Raw genomic sequence first — 18461 nt, forward strand, 5'->3', positions numbered from 1 at the left:
AATCACCCACCTCCAGCATGCTATTGTAAGTCACACTTAAGCAGTAAATCACATTAAGTTGAATAGATTTATATGTTCCTTACACTAAAGGCCTATCTTACCGAGTAAGACTCTGTTTCAGCTGTTAACTTACTTCATTAACCCTAATTGTTCTTCCACTGGAGATACTTGTTAAAACTCTGCTTTAAAGCTTGAAACTCAGAATTTAAACAGTAGTAATCATTTAAATGCTACAACAACAAAAAACAGGAGATTTGTACAAAAAGATTACAGCTCATTACTGTTTTTTCCTAAGAAAGTGGGGTGAAGAATCTGTACCTAGGTACCTTTGTACCTAAGATGGCATCTCAAGTGGTGTCTTGTAAACTTTTCACTGTACTCATCTAAGTACATGTGACAATAAACCTAATTCAATTCACCAATTGCCAGCATTCAGTCCTAGGAGTGAGTTCTGGTCCAGTGAGTATGATGTAACAAACAGAAGATGGTGCCACTTGCCCCTGTGGAGGACAGAAGATCATTAACCTTCTTTCCACAGTGCTGATCCTGCCTTTTCATCCCAGACACATCACTGACTGTCCAGACTGGCCTGTTTCATGGTGTGGCATCCTGTAGTGGTTAACAAGACAAGGGACCGCCCTTATTTCCATCACCCAATCTGCCAACAACTCCAAGTCCCTATCCATAAAGCTAGGAGAGAAGAAATACTTACCATAGAAGGAATGCAGTGAACGTTCATTTGGCTGAAATCAGGGATAAGAGAACTATCCCATGAAGAAAGATTGGTTCGACTGAGCCTGTATTCTCTGCAGTTTAGAAACACGAGAGGGGAACTGATTGAAATGTATAAAATTCTAACTGGACTGGATAGACTGGAGGAATAGAGATTGTTTTCCCCTTTGCTGGTGGTCTAGAAGCAGGGAGGGCAGTCTCAGGATACGGGTAGACATTTAGTCCTAAGCCGAAGATAGAAATCTTCACTCAAAGGGTAGTGAACCTGCAGAATTCTCTACCTATGGAGGCCAAGTCACTGAGATTGATAATGCTAAGGGATAGCATACAGATGAGAAATAGAAAGGGTGACTCCAGAAAGAACAGACTAAAAGTCTGAAGATAAGTTATTCCCTTCTCCACTTTCTCAAGCCTACAAACCTGACTCTACATGGAAATGTTGGTCCATGTACATATTTCCCTCCTTTGGTTGCTCACTGATGTTCTATTACTATGCTTTGGGCATTTCTTTGTGTTAAAAGTACTGGATAAATGCAAGCATTAATGCAACTTTCCAGAAATTATATTTGAGGATACATAGGAGGCTATTGTGAGTTGCGAAGGTGGTACTTCAACACGTTTATCAGATTTATACTTCGCACATGGCAAACCTCTCAACACTAAGGAAATATTGAAGTGAGATTTGTGATTACTAAACCTCCTTAATGAACTACACCTGTGACTTTTTATTTTAAAGCGTGGCATATATTGGATTTTTAATCCAAAATGGTTGTCACTTTTTTTATGAGTGGCACTTAATGGATTTTGTCTGCTTGTAAAGTGCACCACTTTTTTTTCATCTGCCTTCATTGCTATATGTTTCAGACTGGAAATTAAGTAATAAATCTGAGCAGCAGGCAACCCCATACAGTCAAATTAACCTCGAGTCAAAGTAACCTTCTGGGAAAGCATCAATCAATAAGCAGATGAGTGGTCTGGCCTTTGTTCAGTTTCCTTAGCAACACACCTCTCACTGAGGGTCTGATTGCTTTTATGTTCCTTTAGTAGCAGTGGGTCACTCTACTGCATTGGATTCTCTTCCTAGTCAGGAGCACGTACATTGTAAACTAGGTCATTTTCCACTGAGAAAAGAATCTGCTTTGATGCTGATGTTCCAGCAGCAACAAGCCATACATAACTTGATATTAGATTCCTGAATTTACTCCTGCAAAATGAAATTTTGTGCTAGGCCACAGAGAAGTTGACTTGCTCCATTTTCAGAAATATTTGTGGCTAGTAAGATTTTCTTGAACATTAAATGACCACAGACCTTCAGTGTGTAAACTGACCAATAGGTTTAGATCTCTATTGTGCCCATTATGCAAGATTCAAAGATACCAGACATAAATAAGAGACAGTTGATTGTTATGACCATTGTTTGAAGGGGCATTATCACAAGCCAGTGTAAAGGATAAATTCAGTGGGTGGACCAGTAAGAGGCAGGCATTGATGTAGTGTATTCTTGCCAGATTATTAATCCAGACACCTGGGAGTCTGGGGACTTGGGTTAGAATTAAAAGTCAAATGATTACCATGAAATCATTGCGGATTGTCATAAAAACCTATCTAGTTCACTAATTTACTTTAAGGAAGGAAAACTATTGTGGCCCACACATGATTCCAGACCCACAGTAATGTGATTGCTTCTTAGTTGCCCCCTGAAATGGCCTAGTAAGCCATCCTGCAGCATCAAATTCCTTAACAGTCTCATAAAGGAGTGAAACTAGATGGACCGGTTACTATTAATGTGAGCAACAGAAATGACAATGGCAAATTCAGATGGATCCATTGTGCAAAGTCCTTCCATATCAACACTTGACACCTCATGTCATTTGTCTCACAGACTAGTCAACCAGCAGCCTGACATAGTCATACTCAGGGCATCCTACCTTCCCACTTTCACACATTGTCACAGATACTGGAACCACAAGGACATATCATTTATGGCTAACTAAGGAACTTAAGGACTATTTCAAATTGAAAAAAAACGTGGAATTCTGCAAAGATGATTGCTAGATCAGAAGTTTGGTGAAAATTTTAAAATTAGCCAAAAATGACTAAAAGATATGACAAAAAAATTAAAGGATAAGAGAAAGCTACCAAGAAATTTAAAAACAGATATTAAGCATTTCTGTGAGTTTTAGAAAAGGAAAAGATTAACCATATTAAGTATTAGCCCTGCAGGGAGTGAACCTGGAGAATTAATGATGTGAAAGATGGGATCAGAGGTCTTACTAAACAGGCATTTTGGGTTTGTATTCACTGTCGAAGACACAAGTAACTTCCCAAAAATAGTTTTAAGATGTGGCTCCTGAGAGCCAGCCCCCTGCCCCAGCTTCCCCTAGACTCCTCCCTCGACAAACTCCAATCCACACGACAAACCCTCCCTTCCAAGCAATGTTTTATCTTTCCCAAAGATGATCCTCCATCCTTGGAGTCGAGCAGCCATAACTTTGTTTGTGGCACTGCCAGGTTCTGGAATTATTGCTTTTGATTGACTGGCAGTTCTTGGTGGCTGCTCTTCCTAGTCCAGCGTCCTAATTCTCGTTGAAACTTCACTGGTGGCCAAACGCCTGCCTGATCATCAAAAGATCCACTGAACTCTCGCTTCTTCACAGGTCACAGACTTCCCTCCTCCAATCTTTCCTGGTTTCAGGTTTACCAAAAACAGGAAAATACCATCCGATTTTTAAAAATATAAAACACAGTTCAAAACAATTAAAATAGGAAAATCTATATGATGCTGACAAATATGCAGCCGAAATATTTTTCTTGCAAGAGGCGAAACCCTGGATCAGGTGGAGGAGCTGAACAAAATCAAATCTGGGACAAGTCAGAATCAATACTTGGGAAGATTTGTGAAGCTCTGAACCAACAGGTTGGTAGTTTTTAGCACTACGTGGTTTTGACCAGAAAAAAAAATCTATTTATAACAAACTGTCTTTACACCAAGTTGAATTTACAGGTATTTCTGGAATAACAAGTAGGTTTGCTCTAGAATCATCGAGTCATACAACACCCTTCAGTCCAACCAGTCCATGCTGACCCTAATCCAAACTAAATTAGTCCCACCTGCCTGCGCTTGATCCATATCCCTCCAAACATTTTTATTCATGTAATTATCAAAATGTCCTTTAAATGTTCATTCCACACACAAATCATTCTCTGTGTAAAAACGTTGCTTTTAAAATCCTTCTCTTCTCACCTTAAAAATATGCCCCTAGTCTTGAAACCCCTCACCCTACAGAAAAGGCACCTGCCATTCACCTTATCTATACCCCCCATGATTTTAGAAATCCCTGGGACATCATGTTGAGGTTGTACAGGTTGTTGGTGAGGCCTCTTCTGCTGCCTAGTCTAAAGGACAAGTTTACTTTTTGAGAACTTACATTGAAGATTTGGAAAATGTATAGAACTTAAAATAAGAAACTTCTTTAAGGAAACCCAACAATCGATACAAAAGTAAAAACATTAAAACAATAATAAGAGCAAGTGAAAACCCACTTCAGGTCTCTGAAATGGGCATCTTATTGTAAACAGAACTGTTTGAACCACAGGCAAAGAGGTAAGGGTTTGTGTGAAACATAGCAGAATCAATTAGAGGAGGACATAAACAACTAAATAGTTCTGTAATTATGTGGTTATGAATCAAAAATGTTGGAAAATTGTAGAGACATAAACAAGATCTGAATCATTTCCCATCTTGGGGCTTGAAATAGTCCAAAGAATCAATCAGTTCAAGAGGAAATAGGGATGAATACAACCACAGGCCTTGCCAGTAACACCAAAATCCCATGCAAGGCTAAAACAAAATACAGTCAAGAAAATTTATTTTTCCGGGAGCTCACTTTGTCATGAAGCTGTTGGAGATTCCTATAAGAAACTATAGCATCATGGTTTCCATGTTTTTCAACATGGATGTTCTGAATAATTGCCTGCAACCTCAACATCATGATAAGACAGACTGTTACGAAATACATTTTGACTGCCCTGGGTCCTTAGTGGATTTTTTCTTTCTTTTTAACATACAACTCGTCAAATTCTAGCAGTTCTTTTATTTATTTCTTTCCCTCTAGTTTTGGTGATCTATAGCTTTCCTCTATCTTCCCAGCCCTGCAACTATTTTCTTTAGCCCTTTTGTGAATCAGGAATGCCTAATGTGCAATTTTCAATGGGGATTGCAGGTTGGATTTCTTCATACACATTAATTTCATCTGGTGATGCAGGGATTTGGATGTTCTTGGTTACCTAGTGGTTGTTGTATTGTAATTTGGATATGCTTTCAATGCAGTGATTTACCATATGAATCTGTCCTTAAAAGGTAAATGGATCCTTACATTGAGCAGCATGGAGTAATACTTCAGAGCACTTCTTGAATTGGATTAAGGACCATAACATATTAAACGTGTAAGTGAAATCTGTTGTCATATTTTTGAGTTCTAATTTAATTGGACTGTCTGTTGAAACTAAAATCCTGTTTCTTAAGGTATAAAACTGGACTGAATCTGTTTCCCCTGCATTGATTAATAGATATTCTGCTTTAATATTGAAAAGGATGTCTGTTTAGTTGTTGGAGCTGAAAATAGTTTGGGATTATGTTTGCTTTGGACTGGTTGAATTAAAGGGTCTGTTTCCATGGCGAATGACTCTATGACTGATGAATGGTTTTGTTATGTCAGATTTATATCAAGAATGCTTGGCTGGGTTTCAAAAAGTGATCTTATTGATTCAAGTACCAAATAAGGATTACAACTTCTATCCCTTGATATTTTGGTCAAGTAGTAATAATAACGAGTTTGAATTCATGCTTTTCTTAGATTGTAAGAAGTTTAATATTTCTCTAATGATTTTAAAGTAATTCCCATTATTATTCATAGCTACTAAGAATTGTACATACTATGTAATAGGTGAATGGCTAAGACTGTACTGTATACGTGAAGATATGGTGACATGGATGGCTTGGGGAATGCAGGCAACAAGAGATAGAACAGGGGATCTAAGATGGCACTGAGAAATTTGATGGGACATGGAATTACATAGAGGAGCATGGTGGAATCTGAGGGATTATAACGTGGATTGTGAGGTGATGTGGGGAATATGAGGTGGCATTGAGAAGCTGAGAGAGCAGAGGGCAGTATATAAAATGTGAAGGGTATAATGTGGCAGTGGAATTTAAGGAGGAATGGAGATGGCATGGGGAAATGTGAAGGCTGTGAGAAAACATGGGGACTATGAGGGGAGGTGGGTGACAGGGAACGCCAGGATGCATGGGGTGGCATGGAGGGTAGGTGAGGGACAAGGGGAGGTGAGGGATGAGGTTTATGAGACCTTCAAATAATATTGGAGGCCAAGCTGCTATGTTAGAGAACTGTAACATGCTTTTCTACACTGGCTACCACTGGACCCACACTCGCTGTGTGCTCCACTACAGCTTATAAAATGCACACTGATCCATGTGTGAAGAGATGAGAATCTCTCATAAAGTCATGAAGACTTGGGTCTTCATTTTAGAAGCTGCAACACTCAGCACATCAGGTTCAGCTCCAGGAAAACTTGCAGCAATATATAGTTTTCCAATGATAATGTGTGATTGTTGTGGTTCTGTTCGCCGAGCTGGGAATTTGTGTTGCAGACGTTTCGTCCCCTGTCTAGGTGACATCCTCAGTGTTTGGGAGCCTCCTGTGAAGCGCTTCTGTGATGTTTCCTCCGGCATTTATAGTGATTTTAATGGGTGAATTGCCATCCCAGACATAGCTCAATCCTGCATCTTCCTGGAATACTATAAAGTAGAACTATGTTGGAGTCTGCCTAGTCTCCTACCCAATATTTATCCCTCAATCAATGCCACCAGAATTTTATTTCCTGGTCGTTCATCTTAATATTGTTTATACACAAGTTGGCTACTACATCACTCCCTACATTTTAAATATGGATACATTTCAGATGTAATTAATTCCCTGCAAAGTGCATTATGGTGTGCCAAGAGTGGGAAAGATATTATGTAAATGTAAATTGCTTCTCAGCGTGAGCCTAGTACCTGTCTCATGTAAGTTTTGTCAACCTGATTGGAATCAAGGAAGACATGAAGATAGTTTTGGTGGAGGAGGAAAGTGGTCAGTAACAGATCAGCCACCTGATCCATCAGTGATACATCCTGCCCAACTCTGTCCTCATCATACATATGAAACTAAATAGTCTGAGGAGATTCGAGTAACCTACTGGTCTAGGAGAGACCTAATGCACTAATTAATTTTCTCATAGCTATGAAACCACAACTGATACATTACAAACATCAGCACCACAAACCAATAGACAATAGACAATAGGGGCAGGAGTAGGCCATTCTGCCCTTCGAGCCTGCACCACCATTCATTATGATCATGACTGATCATCCTCAATCAGTATCCTGTTCCTGACTTATCTCCATAACCCTTGATTCCACTATCCTTGAGAGTTCTATCCAACTCTTTCTTAAATGAATCCAGAGACTGGGTCTCCACTGCCTTCTGGGGCAGAGCATTCCACACACCCACCACTCTCTGGGTGAAGAAGTTTCTCCTCATCTCTGTCCTAAATGGCCTACCCCTTATTTTTTAAGCTGTGTCCTCTGGTTCGGACTCACCCATCAGCGGAAACATGTTTCCTGCCTCCAGAGTTTCCAATCCTTTAATAATCTTATATGTCTCAATCAGATCCCCTCTCAGTCTTCTAAACTCAAGGGTATACAAGCCCAGTCACTCCAATCTTTCAACATAAGAGAGTCCCACCATTCCAGGAATTGACCTCGTGAACTTACACTGCACTCCCTCAATAACCAGAATGTCTTTCCTCAAATTTGGAGATCAGAACTGCACACAATATTCCAGATGCGGTCTCACCAGGGCTCTGTACAGCTGCAGAAGAACCTCTTTGCTTCCATACTCAATCCCTCTTGTTATGAAGGCCAGCATGCTATTAGCCTTCTTCACTACCTGCTGTACCTGCATGCTTACCTTCATTGACTGGTGTACAAGAACACCTTGATCTCTTTGTACTGCCCCTTTACCTAATTTAACTCCATTTAGGTAGTAATCTGCCTTCCTGTTCTTGCCACCAAAGTGGATAACCATACATTTATCCACATTAAACTGCATCTGCCATGCATCTGTCCACTCACCTAACCTGTCCAGGTCATCCTGTAATCTCGTAACATCCTCCTCACATTTCACCCTGCCACCCAGCTTTGTATCATCAGCAAATTTGCTAATGTTACTATTAATACTATCTTCTATATCATTACTATATATTGTAAAAAGCTGCGGTCCCAGCACTGATCCCTGCAGTACCCCACTGGTCACCACCTGCCATTCCGAAAGGGAGCCGTTTATCACTACTCCTTGTTTCCTGTCAGCCAACCAATTTTCAATCCAAGTTAGTACTTTGCCCCTAATACCATATGCCCTAATTTTGCTCACTAGCCTCCTATGTGAGACTTTATCAAAGGCTTTCTGAAAGTCCAGGTACACTACATCCACTGGATCTCCCTTGTCCAGAGTTACATCCTCAAAAAATTACAGAAGATTTTTCAAGCATGATTTCCCCTTCATAAATCCATGCTGACTCTGACCTATCCTGTTACTGCTATCCAGTTGTGTCATAATTTCATCCTTTATAATTGACTCCAGCATCTTTCCCACCACTGGGGTCAGACTAACTAGTCTATAATTTCCTGCTTTCTCTCTCACTCCTTTCTTAAAAAGTGGTACAACATTAGCCGCCCTCCAATCCGCAGGAACTGATCCTGAATCTATCAAACTCTGGAAAATAATCACTAACGCATCCACGATTTCTAGATTCACCTCCTTCAGTACTCTGGGATGTAGACCATCAGGCCCCGGGGACTTATCAGCCTTCAGACCTAACAGTCTCTCCAACACCAATTCCTGGCAAATATAAATTCCCTTCGGTTCAGGTCCTTCAGCCACTGTTAACTCTGGGAGATTGCTTGTGTCTTCCCCAGTGAACACAGATCTGAAGTACCAATTCAACTCTTCTGCCATTTCTTTGTTCCCCATAATATATTCCCCTGTTTCTGTCTTCAAGGGCCCAATTTTAGTCTTAACCAGTTTTTTCCCTTTCACATACATAAAAAGCTTTTACTATCCTCCTTTATATTTTTGGCCAGTTTACCTTCGTACCTCATTTTTTCTCTGCGTATTTCCTTCTTAGTAATCCTCTTTTGTTCTTTAAAAGCTTCCCAGTCCTCCGTTTTCCCACTCATCTTTGCTGTATTATATTTTTTCTCTTTGACTTTATATGTTTCTTAACTTCCCTCGTCAGCCACGGCCACCCCTGCCTCCTCATAGGATCTTTCTTCCTTTTTGGAATGAACTGATCCTGCATCTTCTGCATTATACCCAGAAATATCTGCCATTGTTCCTCCACTGTCATCCCTGCTAAGGTATTGCACCACTGAACTTTGGCCAGCTCCTCCCACATAGCTCCATAGTTCCCTTTATTCAATTGAAATATTGTCACTACCGATTGTACTCTCTCTCCCTTTCAAATTGCAGATTGAAGCTTATTATATTATGGTCACTACCTCCTAATGGCTCCTTCACTTCGAGGTCCCTGATTAATTCTGGTTCGTTGCACAATACCAGATCCAGAATTGCCTTCTCCCTGATAGGCTCCAGCACCAGCTGTTCTAAGAATCCATCTCAGAGGCACTCCACAAAGTCTCTTTGTTGAGGTCCAATACCATCCTGATTCTCCCAGTCTACCTGCATGTTGAAATCCCCCATAACAACTGTAGTAACATCTTTGCGACAGGCCAATTTCAGCTCCTTATTCAACTTACACCCTACATCCATATTACTGTTTGGGGGCCTGTAGATAACTCCCAAGAGGATCTTTCTACCCTTAGAATTTCTCAGTTCTATCCATACTGACTCTACATCCCCTGATTCTAGGTCTACATATCATTCCATTCAAGCCATAATGGATTGCAAGCCCAGCTGGAGAGAACCTGAATCTCCTATAGTTTGGCCAGACTTCTTTTTAAGATCCAAAAACACAAATGGAACATAGCAGGTAGTCCCCACTGAATTTCTGAATACTAACTGCAAAATTCCAATGAAATGTTATTCTATTTTAGAACTGATCAGATGAATCCCAGAGATGGTCTAGAATTAATTCTTGGATTTTTTTAAAGTAATCACGTTGAGTTCATTGTTGAACAACAACAACTTTGGAATCCCCTGTTTTATCTGGGACATATCAAGATCAGTTGGTTGGAACCCTGATAATCACATACAATTTATTTGAAATTTAGAGGCATAAAGGTATCCAATATGATCGGTGGAAAATGAGAAGGACAATGTCAGTGTAATTCCTGGGCACGGGAACCATTAGCCAGCAGCTATCTACATTGGGGTTTTTTTCATGATTAACACCGTATAAAAATAAAGAGTTTGGCATTAATAAATAATATCTTACAAAAGGCAGCTTTATCCTTGATCCAAATCTTAACATTGGTAGCACAAAATAGCTGGAATGTGACCCAGTCTTAACACAAGGATTATGACATGCAGTTATGTATTAGAAGCTAAGATATTCTCATGTATCACACAATTGAATGAAACTTAAGGCCTTTTAAATCATAATGGTACAACATCACTAAAATTCATAAACTTCACGTGCAGAAATCTGCCATGTGTTTGCAAAAGCACCTGCTCCTAGCAAAACTAACCCAAACACACACCAAAAGTGAGTGCAAATGCCTTCCCAAGGTTTCACAAGTAAACAGTTGAAAGTATGACTCAAAAGCACTAATAGACAAAGAAAAGTGGTTTCCATTAGTTGATAATACAGGACTGGGGGACACAGATTGAGGGTTTATATCAGAGATAGAAGGGGGACATAAAGACTTTTCTTCTACAGCAAGAGACAATTATCTGGAACTCCCTGCCTATGAGGATGGTGGAAGAAGAGAAATTCGATGATTTCAAAAAGTAATTGGATTGGCACTTGTGTGGAAATAAACTTGCAGGAATACAGGAAAAGGAAGCGGAAAGGGATTGACTCATTATTCTACAGAGAGCCAGTATGACATTGATGGGCCAAATAACTTACTCTTGTGCTGTTATGACTGTCATTTTGTTTTCCTCAAATGCAATTACATCAATCTGAGGTTGATTCTCATGTATTGTGAAAGCCTGGCTAAATAATTGGTCACTAACTTGACTGGAAATTAGGCACTGCAAAAAGCATTGACATGTGACCAGTGGTTCACTGAATCCTTGCAAATTTCTGGAGATCAGCAGAATGTGCCTAATGATGGCAAGTTTATAATGTGGCACACGTTGACTTTGAAGAGGATGGGAAATCAGTTATTGGTGAAGAATTTAGGAATCAGAAATGACATAATAGGACAGTTGCTGTGATTCCTAGCTGATTAAGACTAAAAACTTCTATATTCTATTCTTCTCAATGTGCAGAAGAAAGATTGTTGCAAGTGACTGCAAGTGTAAGGAGTGAGAATACCAAGATCCACCAGGAGGCAATGCTGGAAGAAATGGAATTACCAGGTCAAAAATGATAGAGAATCCTTACATCTGCTTCTGTTAATTCATCTATAAAATCACACTTTTTACGTTTTCAAATTCAGGTGAGAATCCTCCAGTATATTCTTCAGCTCATTTGATCCCTAAGTCTTTCTCTAAAACTGTTTATTCACATAAATCATGAATACATTCAGCCCAAAATAATCCACCATGTAATTCTGCAATTCTTTGGGAACCTTAATGATAATGTTTGAGTTTTGTCCTTTTATCCAAAAAACTGTGAGAGGTGTACATGGGGCTCCCCATTCTCTTTCTTTTTGGAGGAAGAAGCATCTATGTTGCCCAAACAGAATTATGAAAGATAAGCATGACTACCTAACTGACATCTACAATATATAGAAAGATGGGAGAACTTGACTCTACCAGAGAGAATGCTTCTTAATCCAACATAGCCTCCTGTCAAAGACATCCTTGTTTTTCAAGTGGTGTCTAAATGAAGGAAGTACATGTCTACGATTTACAGAGTTTATTGAAACAATACTTTCTGTGTTTCAGATTTCACACTCTGACCATTATCTTCAACCTCCCCTCAGAGTTTCACCTCCCCCAACCCCACCAGACCTCCAACATGGTGAACGTTGGCAAAGAAAATGCAATTCATACATCTTGAGCAAACCTTCAGAGGTTTTCTGCCAAGGGTTTAATCTAATTTAAATGATAAAGTTATCTGAATAATTTACCACTGAAGTGAATTTTCGTCCAGGGCTGTTGAATAATTTACAGCTTCTCTGTTTCTAGTGCTCCTTATAAAGAACCTCCAAACTAACAAGTGAAGCCCAGAACCATACAAAATACAATGATGAAAGCCAATCTGGACAAAAAAACGTGTTGTATTATTCCTAAATTTGAAGTCAAGTTTTCCCTTTCCCTACAAATAGCTTTCTTTTTAAAATTCTGTTCCCTCCTTCAGATTTTTCATTCGTGTCATATGATTGAATTTAAATAACCTCTCATTTTTGTTGTCCTGAACCCAAAACATGAACAGTGAACAAATTACTCAGAGGGCTCCATTATTAGCATTCAGTGAATAGGATTAGACTGAAGACTTTGATAGGCTTTGCATAGTGCACCAGGGAAGAATGCCCCTGTTGTTGTCTGATTTCTTCACAACCAATAAATCTTTAATTATATTCTGAAATTACTAAAATGAAAATATATCCACATTTTCCTGACTGCTCAACAATTTAATGGAAAAGGCTGATAATTTGAAAAGAACTTATCCTTGGCTGCAAACATAATATAACAACCTTGAATGCACATTGACAAAAATCAGAGGCCATTTGGATCAATATTGTGTGAATTCAAGCGTTATGTTCATCCTGTATGTCTGACTCCAAACTAATTAAACAGTGAAGCAAATCTCTGCTGGATTATAGGAAGTCAAGAAGAAGGGTTTTTTTGTTATTATGAGATTCTCCCCCCTTTGGACTTTCAATAAACATACAGTATAATCTTAGTTGAGCTTCACGACCACTAACTTTGACTCCACAGATAATGAATGTTTGTATTTTTCATAAAAGTCCAATTGAAAGACTTGGATGTTAAAGGGATTCTGTGTTTACGACATTCAGCACCATTTTTGTTTGCCAACTGCAGCATAAAATCACCTTGAAACATATTGGGGCGAAACTGGACAAGGGCTGAAAACAGTTACAAGGAACAATTCTTGACTAATCCTTGCTTGCCAACTGGAATGCTGGTGAACATTATGCTGGCTTGCCATTATAAAAGGTGGCAGCATGTAAACAAGTGTTAAACATGCAGCTGAATGGGTGCAATGAGCCTCCTCATCAGAGAGCCAAATAGGCACTTGGGAAATGTATAGTGATAATGTCACTGGACGAATAATCCAAAATCCCAAACTGTTTAGGGACAAAGGTTCAAATCCCACAATGGCAGATGGTGAAATTTCATTTCAATAAAATCTGGAATTCTAATGGTGACAATGTGTCTTTTGTCATATAAACACTTCTTGTGCACTAAATCCTTTCAGGAAGGAAATCTGCTGTCTCTACCCAATCTGGTTTACATGTCACTCCAGACCTATGGAAATCTGGTTGACTCTTAGCTGTCCTTTGAAATGGCTGAGAAAGCCACTCAATTTAATAGCAATTAAGAATAGTCAGCAAATGTTAGTCCATCCTATCTCAGGAGCAAATCTTTTAAAAGTTTATGCAAGGCTAATGTCACTTAGAGTTTGTCTGCAGTAATTAAAGACAGCCTGCACCTTTGAAAGAGGAGTCATATTCTGGCTGGAAGAGGTGCTGGAAGTGATTGGGGAAGGGGAATAATTTGCAACAATGTGAAAATAGAAGACAGGGATCATCAGTCCAAGGTTTTCTCACAGAGCACTGGAGGCCTTCATGCAGGAAGAGGTGCCATATGCCCACAGTGAACTAACTTCATACCAAAGCTGAAAATGTGTTGCTGGAAAAGCGCAGCAGGTCAGGCAGCATCCAGGGAACAGGAGAATCAACGTTTCGGGCATAAGCCCTTCTTCAGGAATAAGGAAAGTTTGTCCAGCAGTGTAAGATAAAAGGTAGGGAGGAGGGACTTGGGGGAGGGGCGTCGGAAATGCGATAGGTGGAAAGAGGTCAAGGTGAGGGTGATAGGTCAGACTGGGGTGGGGGCAGAGAGGTCAGGAAGAAGATTGCAGGTTAGGAAGGCGGTGCTGAGTTTGATGGATTTGACTGAGACAAGGTGGGGGGAGGGGAAATGAGGAAACTGGAGAAATCCGAGTTCATCCCTTGTGGTTGGAGGGTTCCTAGGTGGAAGATGAGGCGCTCTTCATCCAACTGTCGTGTTGTTGTGGTCTGGCGATGGAGGAGTCCAAAGACCTGTATATCCTTGGTGGAGTGGGAGGGGGAGTTGAAATGTTGAGCCACAGGGTGGTTGGGTTGGTTGGTCCGGGTGTCCCAGAGGTGTTCTCTGAAACGTTCCGCAAGTAGCCGGCCTGTCTCCCCAATATAGAGGAGGCCACATCGGGTGCAGAGGATGCAATAGATAACATTTCAACTCCCCCTCCCACTCTACCAAAGATATGCAGGTCTTTGGACTCCTCCATTGCCAGACCACAACAACACGACGGTTGGAGGAAGAGCGCCTCATCTTCCGCCTAGGAACCCTCCAACCACAAGGGATGAACTCGGATTTCACCAGTTTCCTCATTTCCCCTCCCCCCACCTTGTCTCAGTCAAATCCATCAAACTCAGCACCGCCTTCCTAACCTGCAATCTTCTTCCTGACCTCTCTGCCCCCACCCCAGTCTGACCTATCACCCTCACCTTGACCTCTTTCCACCTATCGCATTTCCGACGCCCCTCCCCCAAGTCCCTCCTCCCTACCTTTTATCTTACACTGCTGGACAAACTTTCCTCATTCCTGAAGAAGGGCTTATGCCCGAAACGTTGATTCTCCTGTTCCCTGGATGCTGCCTGACCTGCTGCGCTTTTCCAGCAACACATTTTCAGCTGAGATAGTAATAGGAGCAGATGACCATTGTTGTCAATGTCAACAGGAGTTGGGATGTCATGTTGAGGTTGTAGAGGATGTTGGTGAGGCCTCTTACAGAGTACTGTGTACAGTTCTGATCACCCAGTTATCAGAAGAATATTATTAAGCTGGGAAGTGTTCAGAAAAGATTTACCAGGGTGTTGCTAGGACTGGAAGTTTTGAGTTATAAAGAAAGGCTGGATAGGCTGGGACTTTTTTCACTGTTGCAGAGGAAGTTGAGAGGTGACCTTATAGAAGTTTATGAAATCCGAAGTGGTATAGATAGGATTAATGGTAGTTGTCTTTTCCCTAGAATAGGGGATTTCAAGGTAGGGGGCACATTTTTAAGGTAAGAGGAGAGAGATTTAAAAAGGACATAAAGGACAACATTTTTACACAGAGGATGGTTTGCATGTGGAATGAAGAAGTGGTGAATGTTTAAAAGGCATTTGGATAAGTACGTGAATAAGAAGAGTTTGGAGGTATTTGGACCAGTAGCAGGTAGACGGAACTAGTTTAGTTTGGGATTATATTCCGCATGGACTGGTTGGATCAAAGAGTATGTTACTGTGCTCTTTGATTCCATGACTCTATTTCCTGAGTGTAGTTTGGGAAGAAGCTCAATGACTTCCCATGAATATTGTTAATGTCAGCACCTTCTCCAATTAAACTGAAACATCAGGGCTGGATTTTAGGTGGAAAGTTGATGGGTGGAGAGATAAGTAGGTCTCTCTCTAGACAGTCAGCTGACAGCCAAGCCAATGCACCTATGAAAAGCCTGTTCTGCAGCGATAACACATGGAGGTGGGCTCACAGGCGGAGAGTGAGACTTTTGGCAAGATCTGAGCAGCTGGCAGCTCTAATTAATCCCAGGACTCAGTGAAAGGCTGTCCCAGCACTGCAATGGGGTCCTGCAGAGCTTCAGTAGATCCAGTAGATCCTGCTTTTAAGGCAGGGAGGGATCAAACAGATTTTGAGAGGATTGGGGCTTGGTGCCTTTCAGAGTGGTGGGGAGAACCAAAGGGTGAGTTGCATCTTACTGGTTTACCCCTGAATTGGCCAAGAAACCTCTAAATGAGGTAATACGCTCCTTCCCCCCTCCCACACTGTTAAAATTTGATGATTAAAAAAACACCTGCCACTCTGCCTGCTTGCCCATGCCAACCATAGAGTGGCATGAGCAGCATAATACTTGGGTGATTATACTTGGTAACAACATTATACTTGAATCAACATAATTACTTATTTAAAGATGTTGGGTACTCACCTAATGCATTATGGGGAGGGATGTGTGGAGGGGGTTGGGCTGGGAACCACATATTTCACATGTTTTACAAAACGTATCCCAGTGAGAAGGGATGTAAAATCCAGTCCTTAGTCTCACACATTGCCACTGTTCTCCCTTCAGTTCAATGCTCACAATCTCTAGCAACCACAATTCACCCTTGGATTCATAACCTCACCTCATGCTCACACATACAGTCGGTCTCGTGCAATTCCATGTTATAAAAAAAATCATGTAATAGCAGCATCATTTAAACTGATGGGCCACCCTCCTCCCCCCCCCCCCCCCCAACACGCTTTAAAACTTTGTGCTTTAGAAAGTGTCTCCAATTCGTCAATCACGTTACAGTGAATTTGCATTAACGAAACGTGTGTTATAGCAGAACGACTTGTAGTGTGAACCTCAAACTCACATCCATTTCATGGCTTATGTGCATGCCTTCAACCCTGGCACTCATCACCTGAACACATTGCGCCATGCAAGCTATATATGTCTCTCTTTTGCAACACAATATGGCATATAGCCACAGCAAACAACTGCTAACCATTCTGAGATAGGCTGGGGTAGATGTCCTTACCTCAGTAGAGGAGATAGTGTTTGTCATCATTGGACCAGTCACAATTGAAGCCATGGCCAGCAATTATTGAAAATGAAGATATAGTCCTTTATCCAAGTTCACCTTCTCATATCCCATTTCCCCCTCACTCTACAATCTTTTCTGACACAAGCATTTGCACATATCTCTGACTTCCCTCTATTCTCTAATCCAACCCGACTGTTACACATTTCTCTCTCAAATACTCAAGAATTTCAACCTGACCATGTGGGAGGGAGTAAGAAACTGATGATGACGAAATTGTGTCTGGCAGTCTCATAGTCACAGCAACCAGCTTAGATATGGGCATGGTGTAAAGTTCAGAGGAAAGTTTACAGATCTGTACACAGTGAGACAATAGTGCAGTCTAGGCTAGCTGACAGGCAACAGCAGGGACACTTTTAGAGAAGCAGGATGAATGCTTTCAGAGAACAGCTGAACTTGTGTGTGACCTTTCCCTCTAGCAAGCCGGTATTTGAAGTATACATTCCCTCTGTTCCTTTAACAGCTAAACCTGGATGTTGGCCAAGTTTGATTTTAGAAGCTTTGAGGATACTTTACTTTCAGAAAATTTTATGGCACTTACCCAGGCTATTTGAATCATATACAGTACTGGTATTCAATAACTTGTTATTAGACTACTTTAGCAACCATTCTATTAAATTACCTGCATAGTCCCAGAGCTGGGAATGGTTAATCAAATTCTTAAACACTTTTGGTAAGAAACATTTCGGGCTGATTCCGTGACAGGGGAGGTTAAGGGAGGTCAATCCTCAACAACATGATTTCCTCTCCATTAAAATGAAAATGCCCACAGTTTCTCAACCTATCCTGTCCTGTAGATGCTGTTGAACCCCAGGAGTGGCCAAATGCAGACCTCTCAGTTATTTAAAAGGAATGGGGAAATCTGTCACATCTGCTGTAGTCTGCCCTTCTCTCAGTTTAAGTAAAAATAGTTGTAAAGATGACAACTGATTCAGGAACTGAGTAATCTATTTTGGTGTAGGACATGTATTTATTTCCTTTTGAGAGGCCACACAAGCCCTTGACTTAACATTTCACCTAAACAACAGTGTATCATCAATCCTGCAAATGTCAGCCTTGATCCTGCAGATGTCTCTGTAGTGCGATTTGAACTTACAATTTTCTGATTCAGAATAGTAACAAACTATTGATCCAAAGCCAACAATATGTAGGAATGCTTCATTCCACACCTGTCCATACTGCATCTGATCTGGTGATGTTTTCAATACCAGCTGTGGTTCCATTGGTATCAGTCTTGATTGTCAGTTCAAAGGGTCACTAGGTTTAAGCCTTAGTCCAAGGCAAAAGCCAAGGCTGCATCCAATGTGTAGCTTATACATTGAACTGTGACAAGGTGGATGTGAAACATTCCACGGCATTCTTTTCAAGATAATAAGGTAAGTAATTTCTGGTGTTCTCAAGAATACTCAATCAACATCACAAAAACAGATCAGCTTGTGGCTATCACAATTTGCTGGTGGGAGCTCATGGTGCACAAACTGGCTGCTGTACTTCCAACAATAAAAAAGTATTCTTCAAAAGTATGTTATTGCTGTTAAGTACTTTGAGCGTTCTAGAGGTTGTGAAAATCCTTATAAATACAAGTCTTCCTTTATTCCAGTAGATCATGAAAGTTACTCTGTCAAACTGGTTAACTGTGAATCATTATTTAACTCCTGGCCTGTGACTT

At 40.6% G+C, this 18461-nt stretch overlaps 1 protein-coding gene across 8 annotated transcripts in view; it reads right to left on the reverse strand.

Moving 5' to 3' along the window:
* Positions 1-18461, reverse strand: part of amer3 (APC membrane recruitment protein 3) — a 143345-nt gene that overhangs the window by 29662 nt on the left and 95222 nt on the right. The window lies entirely within an intron of this gene.

Source organism: Chiloscyllium plagiosum, unplaced genomic scaffold (assembly GCF_037043375.1).
Source record: "Chiloscyllium plagiosum isolate Xiang-an unplaced genomic scaffold, Cpla_swu_hap1 HiC_scaffold_13, whole genome shotgun sequence".
Taxonomy (NCBI): Eukaryota; Metazoa; Chordata; class Chondrichthyes; order Orectolobiformes; family Hemiscylliidae; genus Chiloscyllium; species Chiloscyllium plagiosum.